Here is a 26,020-nt window from a genome sequence, read left to right as displayed (position 1 = left end):
GGAACCTCTCCCGTCGGGGGATCCTGAACCGGGACCTTCTGGTGTTACCCCGCCCAAGAAAAGAAGGATTCACACTCCACCTCCTTTTCAGCCGTCGCGCCCCGTCCAGCCCTCCTCCCCGTCCACCCGAGGGGATGATACGGGGACTGACACGGCAGCGATGGGTACGGACGACGAGGTATACGACGAGGATCTACCGTCGTCCCCTCCCACCAGGGCTTCTCCGCCCGACGAGATTGGATCGTTCCACTCCATGATCGCCAGGGCATCCGAGCTTTTCCAACTCTGCCCTGAGGAGAAGAAAAAGGAAGGATTCCTTTATCAACGGCGCGAGGCCAAGAGGAAGACGGTCCTCGCGGTGCCTCTACTGGACGACATTTGGGATGAGGGCCTCGCCCTCCTCAAGAACCCTTCCACGACGCCAGCTAGAAGAGACCGGTACGAGAAGAAGTACCGGGTCCCGGACGCGGCCCCCCTGTGCCTCCGGGCGCAGCCTACCCCGGACTCCGTCGTCCCCGCGGCGGCCAGGAAGAAAGCGGGGGGGGGGGGGTGCGGCCTCCACATCGACTTCCCCACCGGACGGCGAGGGAAAGAAATTGGACGCTATGGGACGCAGGGTCATCTCGTCTGCAGCGACGACGATTAAAGCGGCCAACGCCTTGGCTATCGTGGCCCGCTACGACAGGGAGCTATGGTACAAACTGGCTCCCCTGCTGGACTTCCTACCGGACGACAAGAGGGGCGGATGCCCTGGTGATCCTACAGGAAGATGAGGTGCGTCGGACCACCCCATCACTATTGCGACGGACATCGCCGACACTGGGTTTCGCCAGTTGGGCAACGGCGTGTGCCTTAGGCGGCGTGGATGGCTCAAGGCTACGGACTTCCGTCAAGACGTACAGACCAGAGTCCTGGACATGCCGTTCGATGGGAACAACCTGTTTGGGAAAACAGTGGATGATTCCCTTCAGGCCATTAAAGCGGACACTGAGACAGCCCGGGCCCTTGGGGTTCTGCAGCAACGACGGACGCCCTTTCGGAGCAGCGGAGGCAAGGGCGCCTCCAAAGGTTCCGGCGGCGGTTTCTCCACCTACCGTCAAGCGGCCCGCTCGTCGTCTCAGGAGGCCTACAGAGGACGAGGCAAGTCTGGCGGACCCCGCCGTCGTCGCCAAGGAGGTCAAGGCGGCAAAGCCTCGTCGAAACAGGATTGAACCGGCCGTGGGGTCGGGCCCCCACCGAAGCACCCCGGTGGGAGGCCGGCTGGCGAGCTTCGTCACCGTGTGGGAGTCCATCTCCACCGACCGTTGGGTGCTGGACGCCTTAGCCCGGGGCCACGCGCTCGAGTTTCAAAGAAGGTGCCCGCGCGTCCCCCCCCGTGGCCAGGAAAGAGCTTCACGTCCCTCAGCTTCTCCTGGAGGTAAAGGCGATGCTCAGGAAGGGCGCCATCGAACTCGTCCCAAAGAGGCTTCGGGGCTCCGGAGTTTACTCGAGATACTTCCTCGTGAAGAAGAAGACGGGAGGATGGCGCCCCATCCTAGACCTGCGACGTCTGAACAAGTTCATCAAGGCGCAGAAGTTCCGGATGGTCACCCTCCAGCACGTCCTGGGGCAGCTCGAGGAAGGAGACTTCCTGTCGTCGTTGGATTTGGAGGATGCCTACTTCCATATTCCCATCCTAAAGGGGCACCGAAAATTCCTCAGGTTTGTGGTCCAAGGGCGTCACTACCAGTTCAAAGCCCTCCCCTTCGGACTACGGTCGGCACCCAGGGTATTCACCAAGTGCCTTGCACCGGTGGCGGCGCAGCTGCGCCGCGAGGGGATCCACGTCTACCCCTACCTGGACGACTGGCTCATCCGAGCCAAGACGAGGGAGCTCGCCGTGGATCACACGGCAAGGACCGTCCAACTTCTCACGGACCTGGGATTCTCCGTGAACTACGCCAAGTCCCACCTGGTACCCGCGCAAAACGCACTGTTTCTGGGAGCGAAGCTCGACACAGTGTCCCTTCTGGCCTCCCCGTCGGAGGAAAGGACCAGGTCCATCCTGGGCAAGGTACAGCGGATGTTGGTTTCCGACGCGGCCAAGGTGAGGTCCATCAAGTCCCGCCTCGGAATGATGTCTTCTTGCATCTACCTCATTCCCATGTGCAGGCTCCGGATGCGCCCGTTGCAGGAGTTCCTGGACGCGCGCTGGATCCAAACGACGGGCGGCTTCGAGGAGAGGATCACACTCGACGAGAGTTTCCGCTGAGCGGTCCGGTGGTGGGGCAACCGCGCGCATCTGACGGCGGGCATGGACTTCCAGACCACCAGGAGACAGTGACCACGGATGCCTCCCTGGAAGGGTGGGGAGCGCACACCGAAAATCTGCACGCGAGAGGCCTTTGGCTCCCGACGGAGAAGTCCCTCCATATCAACGTCCTGGAGCTCCGTGCAGTGTTCTGGGCCCTCAGGTCCTTCCTTCCGTCCCTCAAGGGCAAGGTGGTGAGGATCTTCACCGACAACACCACCACCATGTTTTACATCAGGAAACAGGGCGGAACCAGGTCCCCAGCGCTGTCCAAGGAGGCGCAGGACCTGTGGCATTGGGCCGTCGCCCAAAGGATGTTTCTGGTGCCGTTTCATCTGGCAGGGATAAAAAACACCATCGCCGACTCACTCAGCAGGGAGCTGCGCTCGTGCCACGAGTGGGAACTACGGCAGGATCTAGTGGATCGCCTCTTCCAACGGTGGGGCACACCCCAGATCGACCTGTTCGCGACGGCGACGAACTCCAAGTGCCGGAGGTTCGCCAGCAGGTTTCCCCAGGCGAGGAGCATGGGCGATGCTTTCTCGTTCCCCTGGGAGGGCCTGTTCCTCTACGCGTTCCCTCCTTTGCCACTGCTAATCCGGCTCGTCAACCAGCTCAAGAGGTCACGGTGCAGGATGATCCTCGTCGCACCTGCGTGGCCGAGGCAGATATGGTTCCCGGACCTTCTGGACTTGTCAGCGTCCCCGCCAATCAAGCTGCCGGTGGACGCGGATCTACTCTCCAGGGAAGGAGGCGCCATCCTCCACCACGACCCGAAATCGCTGAACTTGCAGGCCTGGCTCCTGCAGCGCTAGAGTTTGGAGGATACGACATACCGGCCGACTGCAGAGAGATTCTTGCAAAGGCCAGGGCGTCCTCGACTCTTAAATGCTACGGACACAAATGGAAGAGGTTCTCTGTCTGGTGCCACGCACAGAAGATTAACCCTCTACGGATTACGGCTCCCCAGGTACTGCCGTACCTGCTGACGCTGGCCAAAGCTGGACTGGCACACGCGTCCATCAAGATTCATCTTGCTGCGATCTCCCGATACACCAGAACCACGGGCCGGACGTCCTTGTGGTCTCATCGTCTGGTGAAAGAGTTCATGAAGGGACTGTTCAGATCGTTCCCGCCGGTGAAGGCTCCGGCCCCGGCGTGGGAGCTCAACGTGGTGCTGACCAAGCTCATGGGTCCTCTGTTCGAGCCTCTGCACTCGGCCCCGTTGAAGTTTCTGTCGTGGAAAACAGCGTTTCTTGTGGCCATCACTCCGCACGACGGGTGGGAGAGATCCAGGCCCTTTCATGCAAGGCCCCGTACTTGACTTTTCACGACACGAGGGTAGTGCTCAGGACGCACCCCTCCTTCATGCCCAAGGTACCGTCGGACTTCCATCTCAACGAACCCTTGGTGTTGCCTGTGTTCTTCCCGTCGCCTTCGTCGCCGGCTGAGAGGACTTTGCACTCGCTGGATGTGGCTAGAGCGCTGAAGTTCTACGTCGACCGCACAAAGTGTTTTCGGAAGACGTCACAACTCTTTGTGAACTTTGGACCTGTCAATCAGGGGAAGGCTCTCTCGAAGGCTTCCATTTCCAGATGGCTCTCCGGCTGTATCATGTACTGTCATCGGTTGGCAAACCGACCGCTGCCTGGCCGTCCGAGAGCCCATTCCACCAGAGCGATCGCAGCTACCACGGCGTTCCTTTCTGGTGTGCCCCTGCTGGACATATGCAGGGCTGCTACGTGGAGGTCGACGCACACCTTAACGAAATTCTACTGCGTCGATCGGGATTCCAGGGAGGAGTCCAGGGTCGGCCAAGCAGTGCTGCGCAACCTGTTCGCCTGAGGTGAGCCTGGTGAGGAGGTAAGATGCTTAATGTTGAGTTTGATGTACTGCTTAATGTTGAGCCTTTGCCACCTCCCGTGGTTGTGCATGTGTGTACTGCTATGTATTCTTTATTCATGAGCATGTGAATCCATGCCAGACCCCATGCTGGAGAAGGAACAAGTTACTTACCTGTAACTGTTGTTCTCCAGCATGGGTCTGGCATGGATTCACATGCGAACCCTCCCGCCTACCCCTCTGCGGCTCTTCACTTGGTCATACTGCCACTTCACGTGCTTCCAAATCTGAAGATGGCTGCCAGAGGCGGTGCTTAGGTAGAGGGCAGTCATTGGCTGTGGTCAGTATGACGCAGAGACCAGTGATTGGTTATTACTACGAAAGACAGATCAGAAACGAAACTGATACTGGTTTTTTTCTTTACCGAGGATTCCCAGCCTGACGACGGGGAATATTCATGAGCATGTGAATCCATGCCAGACCCATGCTGGAGAACAACAGTTACAGGTAAGTAACTTGTTCCTTAGCCATGAAATGAGAATTCTCCCTAACAGAGACTTTGGAGGTTTCCAGCGTGAAATGGAGAAACTATTTGCACGGTATACTCAAGGGCGGGCTTTGGATAATGAACTGTTATCACTACGGTAGGGTAATCATGACCTAATAACATATATTGCTTCCTTCAATCGTCTGATAGCACAAACTAACTAGCCAGTGGAGAAAATAACTACGCTATCTTACCGAGGCTTGCGAGGGGAACTTAAGGACGTATTAGCCCAAGTAGTAAATCCGCCGGTAAGGTGTGCTGAATACATCAACCTGACAGTGCAGGTCGATTGCAGGATCGGAAGATGGATCGGGCCAAGGCCGAGGGGCGGTCGGTCTACGTGCGACCCCCGTGAGAATCAAACCACATCACACTATCAGTTCGAGCCAATGCAAATCGGGGGCTTGCAGAGCCCACTCACCAAGGCAGAAAGGGAGAGAAGGAGACAGCAGCAGCTTTGTTTGTACTGTGTTAAGGGAGGTCACTATCTCCGAGAATGCCCGGTGAAACCACCCAGGAAAGCAGTTGGAGCAACTGACAAGGGTGAAGAAGATGAACAGGACTCTGGAAACTCCAACTCCCTGCAAGCGTAGGGGTCCACTTGTCGAGTGGTGAAAAGAAACCTATACAGACCTCACATCTAGTCATCCCTGTGCGCCTGGTAAACCACAAGAAACCGTCGAAAATACATGCCTTGGAGGCATACATTGACAATGGGGTTGTGGGAAATGACATGAACCAAGATCTGGCTACCCGGGTAGGCCTTCCACTCCGACAGAAGCAGGTTTAGAAAAACGTCACAGCAGTTGATGGATCTCAGCTGTCATCCGGCCAAGTAACGCATTACACCGTGAAGGTCACGCTTCTTTGTCAGGACGGTCACCAAGAGGACATCACCTTCGATCTCATCGGCGCTCCTCAGTTCCAGATGATATTGGGAATGCCCTGGCTGGAGAGCCACAATCCCAGGATTAACTGGCGTAAACATAGTGCGACCTTTCCCCAAGACTGCGCCGACACCTGTTATAGCAAGGGATTCTCATTAAAAGGTCTTACCAATCCAGGTTGGTCTAAGAAAGAAACCATACTGGGCCTCGCCAGTTCACTACCACCTGAATACCTGGATTACAAAGATGTCTTTCAAAAAAGAGCAAGCAAACACCCTACCTCCGCACAGACCGTATGACTGCCAAATTGATCTGGTACCTGCAGCCGTATTTACGCCCGAACAGAACAGGAAAACCAGCATCTAAAACATACCTCGATCAGTATCTGGCAAATGGCTTAATTCGTCCGTCCAAGTCCCCTGCTTCCTCGCCCCTCTTTTTTGTGCCTAAAAAGGAGAGAGACCTGAGAACTTGCATTGACTACAGAGCACTTAATCAGATTGCGGTAAAAAAACGGTACCCGTTACCTCTTATCCCCAAGCGCTTGGATCAAGTCAAAAACACTCAGATATGTACAAAACTAGACTTGCGAGGGGCTTACCATCTAGTAAGAGTCAAAAAAGGAGACGAGTGGAAGACGGCCTTTCGCACGAAATATGGCCTTTATGAATATCAGGTTATGCCCTTTGGACTATGTAATGCCCTGGCAGCGTTCCAATTTTTAATGAATGACGTGTTCCGCGAACTGTTGGACGTCTGCGCTCTTGCCTATATTGATGACATTCTCATCTTTTCGACCACCAAGGAGGACCACGTCAACCATGACCGGGCAGTTTTGGAGAAACTGCGGCAACACCGGCTAAATGCCAAATTGGAGAAATGCTTCTTTCATGTGACAGAGGTAGAATTCCTCTGCTTTATTCTCACACCACGGGACGTACGCATGGACACGCGCAAGGTAGATGCTATCATTAACTGACCCTCACCGACATCCATAAAGGGAGTACAGAGTGTACTCCGCTTCGCCAACTTCTATCGCCGGTTCATTCCCGGGTTCTCCCAGATCGTCCACCCAATCACCTCTTTACTATGGAAAAATAAACAATTTAATTGGTCCACAGAGGCAGAGTAAGCCCCAAAAACATCCCCCTGAAAGGACCACAGGCGTTGTTCCGTCCCAGATATCTGGGACCCTACTCTATCAAGGCTGTGATCAATCCTGCGGCCATGAAATTAGAATTACCAGCCCACATGCGGATCCACCCTGTGTTTCATGTCTCCCTCCTAAAACCATTGAGACCATGTACGCGGATCGATACTCCACCGGATCCCGAAATAGTTGAAGGAGAACCAGAATACGAAGTTAAAAGGATCCTAGACTCTAAAATGGTATGGACCCCAAGATCGGACCTGGGAACCCAGTGAGCATGTCCACGCTCCACGATTAATCAGGCAGTTCCACCGCAATAACGCCATTAAACCAGGGCCAGGGGGAACCACCCATGAGAGGAGCCTTGAGGGGGAGTGCTGTCATGACCACAGGCCCTAGAACACAAAAACCACACCATCTAGTGATAGGGGCAAATGGCCACTTGACTCGCTTATGTCCTTTTGGGACCTGTAAACACAGGGGCCCTGGCTGGACTCAGTCCTGGTGCCGTTGGTGCCAGGCTCATATAGAGATGTGAGCAGGAACACTTTATTTCAGTGCAGGAGTGCTTTTACTTTATTTCAGTGCAGGAATGCTTTAATTTTACAAGAACTTTCCAGGAGCTGAAAGCCTTTATTCCAGAGGACATCCTCATGTGCTGACTCATCGGGTATGGCTCCCTAGGCCTGGTCTTCATGTGATGACTCATCGGGTGTGGCAGGGTGTGGCAGGCAGGCTGAACCTGGTGGGCCTGGCTTCAGAAGCTCAGCTATAGAAGCTGCTCCATCCTTAAGGCCAGCATGCAAAGTTACGCTCAGTGCCGCTTGGACCAGTTTATGACATACAGTGATCTTTATCCCGACGCCGCAGCACTGCACTCTGCATCCACAAACTCGGACCCTGTGAAGAAGAAGAAAGACAAGGTTAGAACATCCGTCCTAGGGCCGCGCCGCATTTGAACCCCTCGCGCCCCCTAGTTAACAATTTACCAGCTACTGTACCGCTGCAGCTTCGTTCCTCATTCCTTCTGGCTGTCGCCTCGAGCTCTGCAGCTTCTGCCGGGCCGGCAACATCACCTGCAAGGGAAGAAAGCAAAAGAGCAAACATCAAAAGTGAACGGACAGCAATACAAGACAACAAACTTTACAATACAACAAAAACAGACGAGGAAAGACAAAGGCAAACAGGAACACTTACCTGAAGTATAGTGGCTTAGTCACAGCAGGACTGGACTACCACATGCAAGGGACCAGTGAAGGAACTCGGTCCAGATCATAAAAGCACCCCTGCCAGAAGCAGCAGGACGGAGTGCTCGCCAAAACTAATCAACAGGTGAACTTTCCAGGGATAGCGCATCCCACGGGTACCATGGTTTGGGAGAAGGGGTCTGGAAGGGGATCAAGCGCACAAGCTGGCATACTCACACCCCCTATTCTCCACGCAGGAGCAGTCCAAAGCAGCATCACCTATTACCACCAGTCACCACATAAGCACAGAGGGTGAAGTCGGACCAGAGCGACCTCACCCCCGGGAGGGCTGCATACGTACCCCAACGCCTCTGCAGAGACCAGGTGAGCATGACAGTAAGTAGGAGATATCAAGAGCAAAACAACCCCCACTTTGTGGAGGAAGTCAGTATCATCCCGTTTGAAGGGAAAGAATCCCTGGAGGATTCAGGGAAGAAAATCTTCTCTTTCAGGGATGGAGGGATACCTCCCAAGGAAAAATGGGTTCCAAAAGACCCTAACTTAGACTGGATAAGCATGGAGACTGACCAAATTCTTAAACCCTAACAATGTCACCCAGATGACTCTGAAAGCAATGATGGATCCTCCCCCAAACAGGTTCGGGCAACTGTCTCCAGGAAAAGGGGGACCACAAAGAATCGGGGCAAAGGGGGCACTTGTCCAGCCCGTTTGTTGTTGGGTGCAAAATCTTATTTACAGATTACCCGACTGTGACATAGAAAACTGTCCAAGATCACACAGTTTCAGAGTTAAAAATAATAAAATGAACCGCCAAACTGGCACAGAATGCACATTTTCTTTGTTCCGTTGAGGAAAGAGAGGGAAGATATTATGCCTCGGTCAAGGTACAGGTTCAATGTGCATTATCAACGCTGGTGGATACTGGATCCCGACCTACCCTCCCTTCCAAAAAAGCCTTTGACCAAATAAATTCAGGAGAGTCACCAAATTCCCCTCACACCTCTTCCTGAACAACTCCAAAACTGATATTTCCGTCGAAGGGACTGTTGATCTGGAGATCAAAATTGGGCGACATAGGGTGAAACACCTGGTGATAGTTGTCACTCCACAGGGCACTCCTACTTCTAAGTTCCCTACAACTAAGTACACGTCCCTATAAAGAGTCTAACCATCCCTCAAGGATTGTTCTGTCCCTAGAGAGCGCTGTTGTAGTGTGTGAGGGCCAGAGAAGAAACTCACCCTAGCCTCTCTCACTACTTTCACTATGTGCTAAAAATGTACACACTCACTGGGAGTCGATTATTTAGCTTTATTCATATCGCTTCCAGTATGTGTGTCTTAATTCTATGAAAATACATAGAGGAAAGACTTCTTGTCAATTCCCCTCTAAACCTACAACACACATGATTACTAATGTGTGCCTCTGGTATTACTAAAACAGTTTGCTGGTAGTAAGTTTATACCGGGCTCACAGCCACAACTAGTGGGAATCTCATGGCTCAGGCCAGCATGCCCAAGTCTATCTTTTGTCGACCGGTTTCAGCGGATCTTGAGACCTTTCCGCTTTTTTCAGGACTTCTATGATGCCATTATTTTGTCATATACAGCCTCAATTGCCAATTAAAAGGACAACATTTTCATTCGTTGTCTTTACCACGTTTTAGTTTAGGGAGAGCATCTCAGCAGTTCTGTGCCAGACGTCATAGTTTTCTTTCACAACCCTGTCAGCAGTATCTTTGTGCAGTCCCTGTGTGTTAGGTCTGTATTCCCTATGAGTTGTGGATCTGGTATCCCTTACAATGGCGCACGAACCACGAAGGAGAGAGGGCTTGCGTATGCCATTATAAGGCATCCCAGATCCACAACTCATAACTGTGACCCGAGATCTAAAGAAAATAATGTCGATGGCCAGAAGACTGCGTCCAATCCAAAGCCCTCGATGACCAAGAACAAGAGCATTCCTTGTAACACACAGTATCCTTTTTAACATTGATGGGCAAAATAAAAGCGAGTACAGACCTAACACGCGCGGACTGCACAAAGATACTGCTTCAGAAAGATAGATTCCGTAGGATCATGGGATACAAAAAATACAAATAGTGATTGTACTTACCAGTAGAAGGAGGACAGGGTTGTGGAAGAAAACTGACGTCCGGCACAGAACTGCTGAGATGCTCTCCCTAATCTAAAACGTGAAAAAAACAACTAATGAAAATATTGTCATTTTAATTGACAATTGAGGCTGTATATGACAAAATAATGGCATCTGAAACCGGTCGACAAAAGATGGGCATGGGCATGCTGGCCTGAGTCCTGAGACCCACACTAGTTGTGGCTGTGAGCCCAGTGTAAACTTACTACCAACACACTGTTTTAGTAATACCAGAGGCACACATTAGTAAACATGTGTGTTGTATGTTTAGAGGAGAATTGACAAGAAGTCTTTCCTCTATGTATTTTTATAGAGTTAAGACACACATAATGGAAGCAGTATGAATAAAGCTAAATAATCTACTCCCAGTGAGTGTGTACATTTTTAGCACATAGTGAAAGTAGTGAGAGAGGCTAGGGTGAGTTTCTTCTCTATCCCTCACACTAGATAGGCGTTAGAACAGCGCTCTCTAGGGGCAGAACAATCCTTGAGGGATGGTTAGACTCTTTATAGGGATGTGTACTTAGTTGTAGGGAACTTAGAAGTAGGAATAACTTTTTAATAAAATTAATTTGTCTTTTTTGTGATACCGCAGACTCGGGAAGGACAGATTCTGTTTACCCCTTGACTCCATTTGTAATATAACTCCACAGGCAACACCTTGTCTACTGGGGAACGACCTCCTTCAGAGGCTATCACCCCTGATTGACTGAGTGAACAAGGTCCTCTGGACAGACTAACCGGCCAATCAAATTAAAACAAAGTATATTTTTTGTGAGTTTAAATGGCACATGCCACATGATTTAACAACCGTCTGACAAAATAGAATTTCACTTTAGGAAAAATCAAGTCTCAGACATCACTGTCATCTCTGTAGGAGAACAAGCTGGAGATGGGAACCCTTCTATATTTTTGAAAATCAACCTGCCTGCCAGTTTTCAGTGGCATTCCACGCTGGAAGGAAATACTCTAAAATGTTTTACCAATCCCCAATCTGAAGAAAAACCAAATCCCCGGATAAAAGATGATGAAAAACCAGCTCATATTTTGACCGACATCCAGAGAAAGGGTGAACAGCTGTTATTCCCCATTAAGGAAAATGAGGTGGTGAGCCTGCTTTTCGCCAGAGTATGCCTGAAAAACTGAAGAAGCTTCATCAGCAAAGCATTATTCAGGAAACTCCCAAAAGATCATACCATTCCCATTTTTAAGTTGATTCATAAGTGGGAAATGGGCCTGGAAACTCCAAATTCCAAACATCTCCTGCCTAGCAGGTGCATGCTAAAAATGTCCATTGGCGATAAAAGCATAGAACATAATTGTTGGGTTGTGGGAGATACCCCCTCTGCCTTTTGCTTAGGCAGTTGTCACGACCCTAGCCCAAAACCCCCTCTGGCAAACTCATTGGCCAGGTGGTGTCAGGACTCGGGCCTCTAGAGCCTGGCATCCTCTTCAAAAGCCTTCACGGGGCTAATCTTGGCGCCTATGGCGCCAGGCTCATACACCATGAAAAACAATGTGCTTGGGAACTACTTAATTGTATTGTCAGCCAACATGGAGGCATCCACATAGCTTGGTTCCTAAGAACCAAGCTATGCGGTCTAGTGTTTTGGGTGTGGTAGCCTAGGGACTACTTTACCTGGACTATTTTGTTGGGGCTATTTAAACCACACCCGAGCAAGACAACACGCTTCGCGTTACTTTGCAGCTTGCAACGTGACGCTCACCGTGTCCAGCTATTCCCTCGAACCTCGGAGAAGCAGAACCTGCAAGGAGACAAAAGGAACATCATTAGCAGCAGCATCTTACCTGCAGTCTTCATCTTTAAACACTCGCAGCTACTGAGAACAGCTTTCTCAAATCTGCACGCCTCCCGGACAGAACGACCTGAAAGAGGAAGATAGAGGCAACATTGAAGAAAGCAGTAGAGACCTTTACAAATTACGAACTGCTCAAAAGGCTTAGCTGGCTGGTCCCCTCTCGGCTGGCACCACTCCAGACATTCCACTCGCGCTGAAGAACACCGCGACCTACAAGGAAGGAAAACACAGGTTAGCAAAGGCAAGACTTTGCAGCGCTGCGGATATCGCTTACTTACCTCATCATAGCGCTCTTAATGCACCATCATTTACCAGCAGGGCTCAACCAAGCCAGTTCACTGCGCTGAAGCTCTGCATACCTAAGGGAGAAAAAGAGACATTTTAAACAAAGAAAGGCATGCAGGATAGCAACAAAACTAAAGAACAGCAATAAGGCCTACCTGAACAATATCAAAAGTGCTGGCGTCAGTGAAGTAACTGGACCGCACTCGCCCAAGAAAGACAGCGCGCCCCTGCAAAGATGGCAGGACGGAAAGCAAGCCTAATTCTAGCACAAGGTGAGGAGAGGGCGCCAGGGGGACTGAAATCATAAGGGGGTGGTGGGAGGATACTTACCCCAGTCGGTCAGTCTTGAACACAGTCCTCCTGTATTTTCAGGCAGAACCTTCCCCCGCAGACCACATCAGGGCAAAGCTGAGAAGCATATCAGCGAGTAACCCGGCTAGGTGGCTGTTAGGCAGAAACCTGTGCAGTTCCCTTAGGGACCACTGCAAAAAGTTTAAGACCACGGGTGTTAGCAGTAAACCCAATTGGTAGCAGTCTGTACCACCCAGATTTACCTGGTAGCTGTGGCTGAGCAGTCAGACTTCTCTCAAGAAGAGTTAGACAGTATGTAGAGTATACACAATAGGGCTAGAAATACAATAGTACAAGCAAACACTGACCAGAGCTTTGGTATAAAAGTATATAATTATTTATTTAAAAACACACTTGTAAAAATACACTGGCACTAATATGTCAAGCAAGTTCAAACACAGTCACTAGAAATATATACACCTCCCTAATTAATTATTTGACAAGTCTAGGTTAAGACACCACTTATTGAGCAAAACAGAGGTGAGCGCGTAACCATAGATGGCACTCCAATAATTATTTAAAAAGGGAGAGAAAAGGCCGAAATATGAAAACCCACAATACCAACACTTTTAAAGAACCATAGCAAGTAAAGGCAGGGTCTACTGTAGAGCAAACAGTTCATAGGCCAGGCCCACTCTTGGAGAGAGCAAGGCGGAATGTGCCCAAGATCACACAGTGGAAATGCACTGAAAGTCTTTGCAGGAAAGTCAAAAAGTGGTCGGATCAAGATAGAAAGGTAATGTTAACGGGTCCGAGGTCACCCCAAGATAGAGAGTCCAGGATTTACGGGACACCTTAAACAGTCTGTTGCAAGGGAGACCAGGCGGAACACAGTACCTGAAATGGTGAGAAAGCTCCAGCGGGGGCAGTTGTTCCTGGCAGCGGGTGCAAGTCGGTGCTTTGTCCAGGGGAAGAGAAGATCTCGACGTGGAGGAAAGCTGGGGGTCGTTGCACTGCCAGGGAAGAAACCAGCCCCGGAGTTTCCCAGTTAAAAGGTACTACCCTTTTATTCGCGGTAGTGGTGAAGCGTGGCTATCCTGCCGCCGGGGTGCTTGGCACGGGCGATTCGACCATGAGACGATCCAGGAAGGCGAAAAAGGCGAACTGGTTGGTCCCACCAGCTCAAAGGGAAGAAGACTGTCCTGGAAGAAGATCTTCTCCGTCGTCGGGAAAGTGGTGAGTTTCGTACAGCAGGGCTCCACCGGTGGTTTCGTCGTTGTAGATGGCTCAGCTTCTCCCCTCTTCGGTTTCTTTAGGTCCTGTGGCGACTTCTGAAGTTCCAGTCCCCATAGCCCTGCTTTTATGCAGCAACACCCCCATTCACCAGCCTAGCTGTCAATCAAACATGCTAATTGGTGAGCCGGGCGGCTCACCACTGGGCCAATCACACAAGAGTGCGCCTTGAGTTGCCAAGGCAACTCAGTCCAGGGTGCCTATTCCCCCCTCCCACACATCCTGTAGACCCAGACAGAGTGGCACCACTTTTGGAGGCTTCTGTGCAGAAGCCCGGCAAAAGTGGAACAAAGGGCTCGACTTGGGTTGGAGTTACAGAGGCAAACACAAACGGCATTTTAAAACAGAGTCCTGGCAAAAAGACCCAACCGGGGAATAAATATTAAATAAATAACCCGGCGGTATCTTTAACATTGCACCAAAAAAGTGGTGCGTTTAAAATGAATGGGAAAATCCCATAGGAAATATTCTGGTAGAATATTTCGCGTGGTAACCACTGCCACCAGCCAGAAACTCGACAAGGGGGGACTGGTCAGTGCCCCCTTGAAAAACAGACCCAGGGGCAATCGAATTACCCCTACCAGTACTTCCACAATGATGGTTTGTACTGCTTCTGTTCACAATTTAAGACTAGTAAAGTCAATGGTGACTTTACATGTCCTGGGAGACAGTAGTCAGTCCCAGGGTATGGAGTCTAGGTTTGGGGGTCACTATGACACCCCTGTGTTACTGCACTGAGGGTGCTGTGTAACATACTTACCAAAAACACATGAAGCCCTAGGGATTAAAAGACCCCATAGCCCATGAAACACATTACAAAGTCAAAGGACATTCTCAAATCATGCCTAAGAGTGGGAGAAAAAGAGTCTCACTCTTAGCAGGAGAAAAAATTAAACCCCAAAAATCCAGCAAAGCTAGCACTAGGTTTGGGAAATTAGCCTTTACAGAGAATTCTCCCTAACACTGGCGTCCCTGTGGATACCAGGTGAGCGTAACAGAACGCAAAGCCTCCCACAACAAATCCACCTGGGTGCAATGGAGACATCAGAAATGGGGCGAGGGGGGCGCTGTTGCGCACATCTAAGATGGCCGCCTAGGTGGAGAGCTCTGGCTCGATCGAAATCCTTTCATCTATAAATCCTTCCAGTTCTGAATTGGCAGACGTACGATTGCAGAATATCACGGGGGAAGGTTCGTAGAAGACACCCTGTGAAAACGAAGCGCGTGGACCCCGGGCCGACGGAGATATCCGCAGGTGCAACTGCAGCGGCCGTAGTGCTGCGGAGTGACCGCCCGTGAGTTCCAGGAGACTTCCACTCGAGCCCGGGGCTCGCAACGGCGGGTCGGCCAGGTGGGGGAGGGGCAGCCCGCCAATACACAAGCACTGCCGGAGGCCGGCGGTGCTCTGCTTTCTCTTCCCGCCTGTACGAAGACAAGTACTCGGACCTCCCTGCACCAGGCTCCGGGTGAAAAAATCCTGCCAAGCGCTCGTGGGTGCGCCGCAACGGTAACGTGTTCCCCCTCTGACCCGGTTGTTGGTGAAGTAAGTGGGCCGCTGGGGAGGGGGGAACGCCAGGGACCAGTGCCTCGGTGCACGATACATCTGGGTCCTCACGAGGATGGGGGAGAACGTTACAATATTGTTATGGAAGAAGCTTGCTGCCACAGCACCATCGAAGGTGGGGGAGACGCTGCGGGAGGGAGCGCAGCCTGGCGCCGATTATCTTTTTTTTTTTTTTAAGCGGTACACCCTGCCCCGGTGGACGAATACTGCGGAAGTCTAACAAATACAACCCTGGGGGTGAGAGTGTACATCGGGGGTGATACTGAACCTATCCCCACACCTGCATTGCGGTTCGCCTGAGCCTGGATGCGGTACACAGGCTGTGCTGCCCCCATACAAAATAATCTGATACTGGTCGCCAGCAGCACACATACGTGGGAGAACACAGCCCACCCCAAAAATGACAACGTCGCCTAATGGGCCGCACTGAGAAGAAAGCTGTAGGGGGTAGAAAGACCGGCCCAATGGATTCCTTTACCAGCTCCCAGCCACAGGAGGCATCTGGAGGGGCGACACAAACATCTGAAAATCGAGACACAGATCCTTTGGATGGCTTGGCAACAATTGTGCAAAATGGGTTCCTGGCTGTCAACGTCAAGTTGGACGATATAGTGGCGATGATCGGGTCCCTGAAGGCCCGGGTGGAAAAGGAAAGCGCACGCATTTCGGAGGTGGCGAACAGAATAAGCTCAAATGAAGATGTGATTTCTCAGCATTGCCGAGATATAGCCCTGCTTCAGACCGAACTGCGCAAAATCTTGAGCAAGTGCGAGGATCTTAAATCTAGGTCCCGCAGAAATAACATTCGCATTCTTGGGGTCTCGGAATCGTTTGGCAAGGCTCCATGGAAAGACAGGTGGAAAAACTACTGAAATCGGTGCTGGGAGTGTAATCCCTTTCGAACCACTTTCTCTTCGAGAGAGCTCACCGGACGCTTTCACCCCCTCCAAAGCCAGGAGCTCCACCCCGCACCATCATTGCGCGCCTTCTAAACTACAGGGATAGGGACACAATACTCCGTCTATCCAGAGAAAAAGGAACAATACTTTTCGAGGAGAATAGAATTCATATATATCCTGACTTCTCCGCGACCATACAAGCGCAGCGCAGGTCCTATGAAATGGTTAAAAAACTACGGCTCCGTGGTGTCCCTTATGCTTTAATTTTCCCGGCGAAAATGAGAATTCAACACAGAGGGAGAGCCCACTTCTTTGAAAACCCTTCCGAGGCCATGGCGTATGTGGAGGCCTCCATTCCGCTGCCCCCTAGAGACCGAATGAGGGATCAAAATGCGAGACCTAATCCTGGTGAGGATTGAACTGATTTGGGGGGCAGATGAGTCTGCACCTTCCATGCAGTGACTCTGTCTTCATAAGTCAGCACAACTGAACTGGAACACGATCGGTTGTTGTCGGGCTGTGGAGCCTCCTCCGTGGGTGTCCAGTTGGCAACATTAGCGACCCTATGGAAAGGTCCACAAGCTCAGTTAAAAAGCACATCGGGCAGGTTTTGAGTGTTAATGGGCAGCATCGTCAAGTTGGGGGAGATGATGCGGGTGGGGGGCCAGGATACCTGGTAACAGTTCGCTATGCTGAGCTATCGGCAAAGTGGGGGAAGGGGGAAAGTTGCACTGTTAAGTTTGGGTCGAAGAATATGTGGTCTCGAGGTTGCGATTGCTGCTCCCGTAATGTGATTTTTCGGAACGTTAAATGAGATGGCAGGTACTATTACATAGGAAATAACGGTACAGGGGGGCTGAAAATATAATTTCTGTCTTGGAATGTAAGAGGATTGAACAACCCAATGAAGGCCAGGAAGGTTGGCAATTATGTTTCTAGACATCACCCTCAAATTGTGATGCAATGGGTGCAGTGAACGAAAATGTGATGCCCAAATGGGGGAAGACGCAGTATTATACTAATTACTCGTCTCAGTCCAGGGGGGTTATCACTCATCCCTCCCTGGGGTTCCGGGTAGTGGGGCACAAGGTGGACGGGCAGGGCCGATACGTGCTGGTATGGGGGGAAATGGCTCGGTAACATGTTGCATTGGTGAATACATATGGCCCTAACATAGACGACCCAGACTTCTACTTAAATATATATGAAACCCTTAACAATCTTGACGCTTCTTCCATAATATGGGGGGGGGGGGCTTTAACATGGCCCTGGACCCGACAACAGATAGATCTAGTGTGAAAATGAGGACACCAACTAGAAAGACGCTGCGGCAGCTTCTTTCACAAATGGCACTAACAGATGTATGGCGCACATTACACCCGGATGTTAGACGATACACCTACTATTCATCCGTCCACGACAGTGAGTCGCGAATAGACTATTTCTTTACATCACAGGGCCTTTCCGAGACGCTGCACATCTGTGAGATTTTACCTCGTACACTGTCTGACCACTCCCCAGTCACACTGGAGCTTTGGTTGAGAGATGCTCCCAGACCAGCTAGGAGATGGAGAATGCCGGGGGGGATGTTTGGTGACCCTGGGGTAGTAGAATCCCTACACGAGGAAATAACAGAATTCTTTACTAATAACCTTGGGTCGGTGACGCTGGTCTCCACTGTCTGGGAGACTTTCAAGGTCTGGGCTAGAGTGACACTCCTGTCGAAATCTACTGGTCTCCTGAGGGGAGTGAGGAGGGAGCTGGAGGAGGTGGAAAGCGCCCTAAACAACCTTGAGGAAACATATTGTCGCACACACGATAGGAACACCCTAGCCAAAATCCATGAACACATCTGTGATTTCAATGACCTGGCCACCAGAGAAACACAGTATATGGCAGCCCTGTCCAGAGCACGCAGGTATGGCGAGGGAAATAAGGCAGGTAGGACACTGGCTAATCTGATTAAGCAGGAGCGACAGCCACAACCTATTACTAGTATTCAAGATGTGAATGGTGAGGTCAAAAGAAGCGAGGTGGATATAAATGGTGAATTTGCCCAATTTGATCAAACATTGTATTCCAACAGGGATAGCAAAACGACCACTGAGATAATGACATACTTAACATCGTTAGGGCTCCCAAAACTCCCACTTGAAAACAGATTGGCCCTAGATCAACCAGTCACTGTGGAGGAAATGGAAGAGGCAATCATGGGGCTGGCGTCAGGCAAAGCACCGGGTTCTGATGGGCTGGGGGCTGAATTTTATAAGGAGTTCCGCAAGGAGCTAACTCGTGTGCTACTGGGGACCTGGAAGGAAGCCCTAGAGGGAGGCATACTACCCCCAACAATGAGGGAAGCCATCATAACTGTATTACCTAAACCCCGATGCCCACCTAGCGACATGTCGTCATACAGGCCCTTATCACTTATCATTGTCGATGCCAAGATATTTGCCAAGGTTCTGGCGAACCGGATGGCACCATTGGTCTCAACATTGGTCCATCCTGATCAGAATAGGTTAATTCCCCTGCGTTCCACTGCATTGAACCTCTGTAGATTATTTGGTATAGTGGCCCAGATTGATCCCGGGAGGAGTGCAGCTGCCTTTGCCCTTGACGCCGAAAAAGCGTTAGACTCTGTGTCCTGGAAATATCTCTTTAGTGTATTGGAAACATTTGGGGTGTGTCAGAGCAACTGAATACTTGATATGGAGCGAGTTGCCTCGTAGTGTAGACGAAAAAGTCTTCCAAATAATGTACCTGTCTGATTGTTAGAATTCACAACCAGAATGGTCTATTAATGGAAAGACAGGAGACCGATGACACTGGCGTCGTGGAACTGGATACAAGGTTGGCAGGAATACACACCACTGGCGTCGTGGAACTGGACACAAGGTAGGCTGAAGTACACACCCCCAGCTGTAGACAAGGCAATAGTCAATATCGTATAACCAGGAAACACAAAATACTCAATAAAATAATAAGCAGCCAAGTGAATTCACAGAGAGGGGAACCAGGAATTAGGAATTGGCTAAGGCAGAACATGAAAGAGTCAAATTAGCAGAATAACAGTCTTACCGTATTGGACTCCTGTCCAACGGCCAAAACGAAGTTCAAGAGCAACTGAAATGCGTAGCAAGTTCCTTGATGGCAAACCTACACCCAGAAGTCTCTAGTCTGTGTACTAAGTCCCCAAAGACAATCTATTTTCCAGGCACTGTGCAAAGTTCCGTGAAGCAAGGAGAGCAAGGTAAGGTAGACGAAATCAGAAGACAATCCTATGAGTTTTCCAGGTCAGGCAGCATGCAGGCGGCAAGGTACTTAAACGCGTCCAAAGATAAACCCAAAATCGGTCCCTGGTCAGGCAGGAGGCAGGCAACGAAGAGTTGAGTCGAAATCCAAAGGCAAAACAGCAGCGGTCCGTGGTCAGGCAGGGTGCAGGCGACAAAGGCAGAATCAGAATCCAGATAAGCAAAACTATAGCGGTCCGTGGTCAATTCGAGGAAGGCAAAAAGAAAAGTTTACAAAAACCAAACAGCAAGGTTCGTAAAGCCACCGAAGGTTGTTCAGAAGCGCCGGCAACTTCAGGGGGAAGGGCTTAAGAAGGATGAATCATGTGACTGCATTGCGTGCTGCCTTCAGCGCAGGGCGGACCAACCTGCGGTGTAGAGGACGCCAGCGTTGCCAAGCGACCTTCCAAGCGCCAGGCTGCGTTCCGGGTAAGCAGAAAGTTTTATGGATGCGGCCCGCATCCTGGTGCAGAAGCATGCGATTACGGGCGTGCCTACACTTGTATTTCGCTACTGCCCGCACCTTCCCTGCTACTTTACCAAGACGGCAGGGAAACCTGACAGTATCCTCCCTCAAAGAGGCCTTCACCCTGCGGGCAGACCAGAATCGGGACAGGAGATCAGGGGCATGTATGTTACTTGCAGGTTCCCAAGTACGATCTTCCGGACCATAACCCCTCCAGTCCACCAAATAAAACCATCTGCCCTTACGTATCCGTGTCCCCAGAATAGCGCTCACTTCATATTCATCCGAACCGTGAACTCTAATCGGGGGTGGGCGAGATGGAAGTCTAGCAGAAGGATGGCAAGGTTTCACTAGCGAAACATGAAAGACTGGATGGATCCTCCAGGCTGACGGAAGGTCCAGTCGTACGGCCACTGGATTTATCACCTCTATAATTCGATATGGCCCCACAAATCGTGGCAGCAACGCTCTGCGACCTGGTATTCGCAGATTGCATATGGACAGCCAAACCTTCATTCCCTTCTCATATAGAGGTGCCGGAGATCTATGTACGTCCGCAGACTCCTTTGCTTGGACTTGAAGCAGGTGTTGCTTAACCATCCTGCGTGTTCCAAATAAGTCTCTCACACAAGCAAGCACCGCAGGAGTATCCAGCGGTGGGTCGAAGTGAATTGGAAGGGAACGTGGATTCATGCCATACATGGCATAGAACGGGGAAACACCCGTTACAGTATGCAAGGAATCGTTGTACGCATACTCTGCGAAGGCCAAAAGAGAAACCCAAGTGTTCTGCCGCTGATTGATGAGACAACGTAGATATTGTTCCATAGTGGCGTTCAGACGTTCGGTCTGCCCATCCGTCTGTGGGTGATAGGCGCTGGAATATCTGGCGTCTATACCCAGGGTAGAAGTGAGTGCTTGCCAGAAAAGGGAGGTAAACTGTGAACCACGGTCCGTAATAATGATCTGAGGAAGACCAAAACATCTGAACACCTTTTCCAAAAACAAGCCAGCCAAGACAGGAGCAGTGGGACTACCCTGACAAAGAATGAACAATGCCATTTTCGTAAAATAATCTATGACAACCCAGATAGTGTCATATCCGTCCACCAGGGGTAATTCCACAACAAAGTCCATGGAAATCATTGTCCAGGGTAACTCGGGTACGGGCATGAGTCTTAGCAATCCCACGGGCTTGCCATGCGGATTCTTACACTGGGCGTAAACCACGCAGGTTGCCAAATGGTCTTTGACATCCTTCTCCATACAGGGCCACCAACACCAACGTTTCAAGAGATCCAGAGTCTTCCGGATTCCTGGGTGGGCGGCAACAGAAGAGTCGTGGCACCATTGCATTGCTTGAAGTCTAGTAGAGTTATCGGGTAGGTAGATTTTCCCTTGTTTATAGGGTAGAGATTGCACTACCTCTAAACCAAGAGTGGTGATCTCAGGGGGAGACGTTCAGACCCAATCACGTATCGTCTCCTTGAGAGAAGGTTGGAGAGTACACCCACAAACCACTTGATTAGGCAAAACCAAAACCCCATCCATGCTATTGGGTCCGGGATTTCCCTGGTTATGAGAGAGTGCATCAGCTTTAGAATGGAGAGCCCCGGGGTGATAGGTGATTACAAAGTTGAACATAGAGAAGAACTCATGCCATCGGGCATGACGTGCTGTGGTACATTTAACAGATTGAAGTGCAAGCAGGTTCCTGTGGTCAGTGAATACTTGGACAGGCTCTGGGGTACCCAGCAGGTGATGTCTCCATACCATGAAGGCATCTCTCACTGCCAATAACTCACGTTCTGTGATCGTATAATTTCTCTCGTATGATGTGAGCTTTCTGGAATGGTAAGCAACAGGGTGGATTTTGCTAGTCTCCAGGCATTGCTGGGATAATATAGCCCCAAGGGCCATATTAGATGCATCTGCCTCCACAATGTATGGCCGCGTCGGATCAGGGTGTTGGAGTATCGGGGCCGAAGTGAAAGCGATTTTAAGGGTCTCAAAAGCATTCTGAGCGTCCTCATTCCACCGAAATGCCCTCTTAGAACTGGTCAAAGCAGTAAGGGGGGAGGCGATGGCTGAGAAGTCCTTGATAAAACGCCGGTAGAAATTAGAGAACCCTAAAAAGGATTGTAGTTCTTTCAAATTCAGAGGGATCGGCCATTGCAATACTGCAGATACTTTGGAAGGACTCATTTGCACCCCATGATCGGTGATCCTGTAGCCCAGGAATTCAACCTCATGAACCTGAAACGTACATTTTTCCAACTTGGCAAACAAATGATTTTCCCTCAAGCGTTGTAATACACTCGTTACATGGGTAACATGGGTTGCAAGATCAGGAGAGTAGATAAGAATGTCATCTAGATAGACCACTAGGAACCGGTCCAACATGTCGTGGAAAACCTCATTGATGAAATACTGGAAGGTTGCTGGTGCATTGCACAGCCCAAAAGGCATCACACAGTATTCGAAGAGACCATATTTCGTTTTAAATGCGGTCTTCCATTCGTCTCCCTTGCGTATTCTTACCAGATTGTACGCCCCCCGCAAATCTAATTTGGTAAATATGACAGAGGTGCCAAGTTGGTCCAACAAGACTGAGATCAGAGGCAGTGGATATTGGTTCCTGATGGTAACAGCGTTCAATGCCCGATAGTCAATGCAAGGGCGTAGGTCCCCCTCTCTCTTGGGAACAAAGAACAATGGAGATGCTGCGGGGGATTTTGATGGGCGGATGAAGCCAGTTTTTAATGACTTATCAATGTACTCTTTTAGTATTAAATCTTCTTTAGGGGTTAAAGAGTAGATACGCCCCGATGGTATTTTTGCCCCAGGTACTAGTTCTATAGGGCAATCGTAGCTTCTATGAGGTGGCAGTATATCGGCTCCCCCTACATCAAACACATCCTTGTACCCTTGATATTCATGTGGCAAAACCACATTGACAACCGCCCCCACAATGGGAGCTGAGTCCAGCAAGGCATAACTGGGATTCGATGAGTCCAGGCTGGCCTCCAAGCAATTAGTTTCACAATGATCAGAAAGGAACATCACCTCCCCTGTTTGCCAATCAATGACAGGATTGTGTAACTGCAACCAGGGTAGTCCCAGGATGCACCTGAACTGCGGAGCGGCAATGAGATCAAAGGTAATCTCCTCCTTATGTCCACAACCTGTGGTCATAACCAAAGTGGCAGTGCACTCTGTTACAGGACCTGAAACCAGCGAGGACCCATCAACCGCATTAACAGTTTCTGGACAAGACTTGGGTACAATAGGTAATCCTAACTCTCGAGCATAGGTTCCATCCACGTAGTTCCCAGTGGCTCCTGAGTCTAGGACGACCGACACTTCTCTTAAACCAATCTTTTCCGAGGCTAGGGTAACAGACAAATGATATGGAATGGACATCTTGGATCCCATAGTGGAAACGCCCGGCAGCTGGACCCCTTCTACTGCCGAGCTTTGGCGTTTCCCTGTTTCTTAGCCGGTTTCTTAGTACAAGCACGCAAAAGATGGTCTGAGGCCCCGCAATAGAAACACAACCCATTCTTTCTTCTGTGTTCTCTTGTTTCAACGGACAGGGGACCTCGTACAACACCTATCTGCATAGGTTCAGAAGATCCTAAGGCTTGTATGGGAGAAGTGACGGCAGTAGGAGGGATTGTTCGTCTTTCCCCTTTCCTTTCCGCACGTCTGGAATCAATCTGTAAGACTATATCAAGGAGTTCAGGAAAGGTATTCGGAAGTATCGGAACAGTAGCCAAGGTGTCTTTCAAGGATTCAGATAGACCTTTGTAAAATAATGAAACCTTTTTGTCCTCAGGCCATCCAGTCTCTGCCACAAGCTGGTTGAATTTGGCCAAATATGCAAGAAGGGATAGGACCCCTTGTTTGAGTCCGAGCAACTCCAAATCAGTTGCCTGGGTCGCATAACGTGTATCAAACACCCGGCTCATCGCCTCTATTAAGGCGTCGCAATTATAGAGCAAATGGCTGCCATCCTCTAACAAGGGGTTGGCCCAAGCGGCCGCAGTACCTCCTAGATGGGATAGTAAAAATGCAGCCTTTGTTGTAGAGTCCGGGAAGGAAGCAGGCCCACAAAGAAAATGTAGCCTACATTGATTCAAAAAGGTCCGATATGTTTTAGGATCCCCATTGAATCGTTCTGGTGGGGCCAAGGGAAACTGGGCAGTCATGTTCACCGGTCCTGTACCGGATACTGCCGGTCCTAAGCCCGACCCAGATGCCATGTCAGGGGGTGGTACCTGTACGCCAGGAGGTTGAAGGCCCACTTGTAGCTCATCAATCCGTCGTTGTGTGGCGGAATGAGCAGCCGTCATGTCATTACGTAGATCGGCCACTAATTGAAATATAGCAGCTAAGGTCTTGTTCGCTTCCATAATGTATAAGGCTTCTGAATCTGTCAGAACAACTGAATACTTGATATGGAGCGTGTTGCCTCGTAGTGTAGACGAAGAAGTCTTCCAAATAATGTACCTGTCTGATTGTTAGAATTCACAACCAGAATGGTCTATTAATGGAAAGACAGGAGACCGATGGCACTGGCGTCGTGGAACTGGATACAAGGTAGGCAGGAATACACACCACTGGCGTCGTGGAACTGGACACAAGGTAGGCTGAAGTACACACCCCCAGCTGTAGACAAGGCAATAGTCAATATCGTATAACCAGGAAACACAAAATACTCAATAAAATAATAAGCAGCCAAGTGAATTCACAGAGAGGGGAACCAGGAATTAGGAATTGGCTAAGGCAGAACATGAAAGAGTCAAATTAGCAGAATAACAGTCTTACCGTATTGGACTCCTGTCCGACGGCAAAAACGAAGTTCAAGAGCAACTGAAATGCGTAGCAAGTTCCTTGATGGCAAACGTACACCCAGAAGTCTCTAGTCCGTGTACTTAGTCCCCAAATACAATCTATTTTCCAGGCACTGTGCAAAGTTCCATGAAGCAAGGAGAGCAAGGTAAGGTAGACGAAATCAGAAGACAATCCTATGAGTTTTCCAGGTCAGGCAGCATGCAGGCGGCAACGTACTTAAACGTGTCCAAAGATAAACCCAAAATCGGTCCGTGATCAGGCAGGAGGCAGGCAACGAAGAGTTGCGTCGAAATCCAAAGGCAAAACAGCAGTGGTCCGTGGTCAGGCAGGGTGCAGGCGACAAAGGCAGAATCAGAATCCAGATAAGCAAAACTATAGCGGTCCGTGGTCAATTCGAGGAAGGCAAAAAGAAAAGTTTACAAAAACCAAACAGCAAGGTTCGTAAAGCCACCGAAGGTTGTTCAGAAGCGCCGGCAACTTCAGGGGGAAGGGCTTAAGAAAGATGAATCATGTGCCTGCATTGCGTGCTGCCGTCAGCGCAGGGCGGGCCAACCTGCGGTGTAGAGGACGCCAGCGTTGCCAAGCGACCTTCCAGGCAAGCAGAAAGTTTTATGGATGCGGCCCGCATCCTGGTGCAGAAGCATGCGATTACGGGCGTGCCTACACTTGTATTTCGCTACTGCCCGCACCTTCCCTGCTACTTTACCAAGACGGCAGGGAAACCTGACAGGGTGGGACCTACTTTCATTGGGTATGTTCGACTGCTCCACGCCGCTCCAGGAGCCAGAGTATGCACCAACAGAACCGTCTCTGAGATGTTTCAATTAGGGAGGGGCACAAGACAGGGATGCCCCTTCTCGCCCATTTTGTTTGCCTCAACGATCAAGCCAATGGCAGCTTCTGTTAGACTATGGCATAGAGACAGGGGAATAAACATGAAAGGCGCAATCCAACTGATTTCACTCTATGCGGATGATACGCTCCTATACGTCCACAAACTAGAAAAAAACATAGAGCCCATTATGACAGACATACACGCGTTTGCGGAGTATTCGGGGTATGTCATCAACTTAGCCAAGTCGGAAGTATTTCCGCTCACGCCCTCCACTGAATGCCCCACGAATATGTGCGGCCTGAAATGGTCAGAACAACATATCGGATACCTTGGGGTGCTAGTGT

General features: G+C 50.4%; 1 protein-coding gene across 2 annotated transcripts in view; it reads left to right on the top strand.

Moving 5' to 3' along the window:
- Positions 1-26,020, top strand: part of SMCHD1 (structural maintenance of chromosomes flexible hinge domain containing 1) — a 3,133,956-nt gene that overhangs the window by 2,215,039 nt on the left and 892,897 nt on the right. The gene's annotated exons all lie outside the window — the stretch shown is intronic.

The sequence above is a fragment of the Ambystoma mexicanum genome, chromosome 5q, assembly GCF_040938575.1.
Source record: "Ambystoma mexicanum isolate Mex_15411 chromosome 5q, UKY_AmexF1_1, whole genome shotgun sequence".
Lineage (NCBI taxonomy): Eukaryota > Metazoa > Chordata > Amphibia > Caudata > Ambystomatidae > Ambystoma > Ambystoma mexicanum.
The sequence above is the reverse complement of the archived record's forward strand: the minus strand, read 5'-3'. Positions and strand labels throughout refer to the sequence as shown.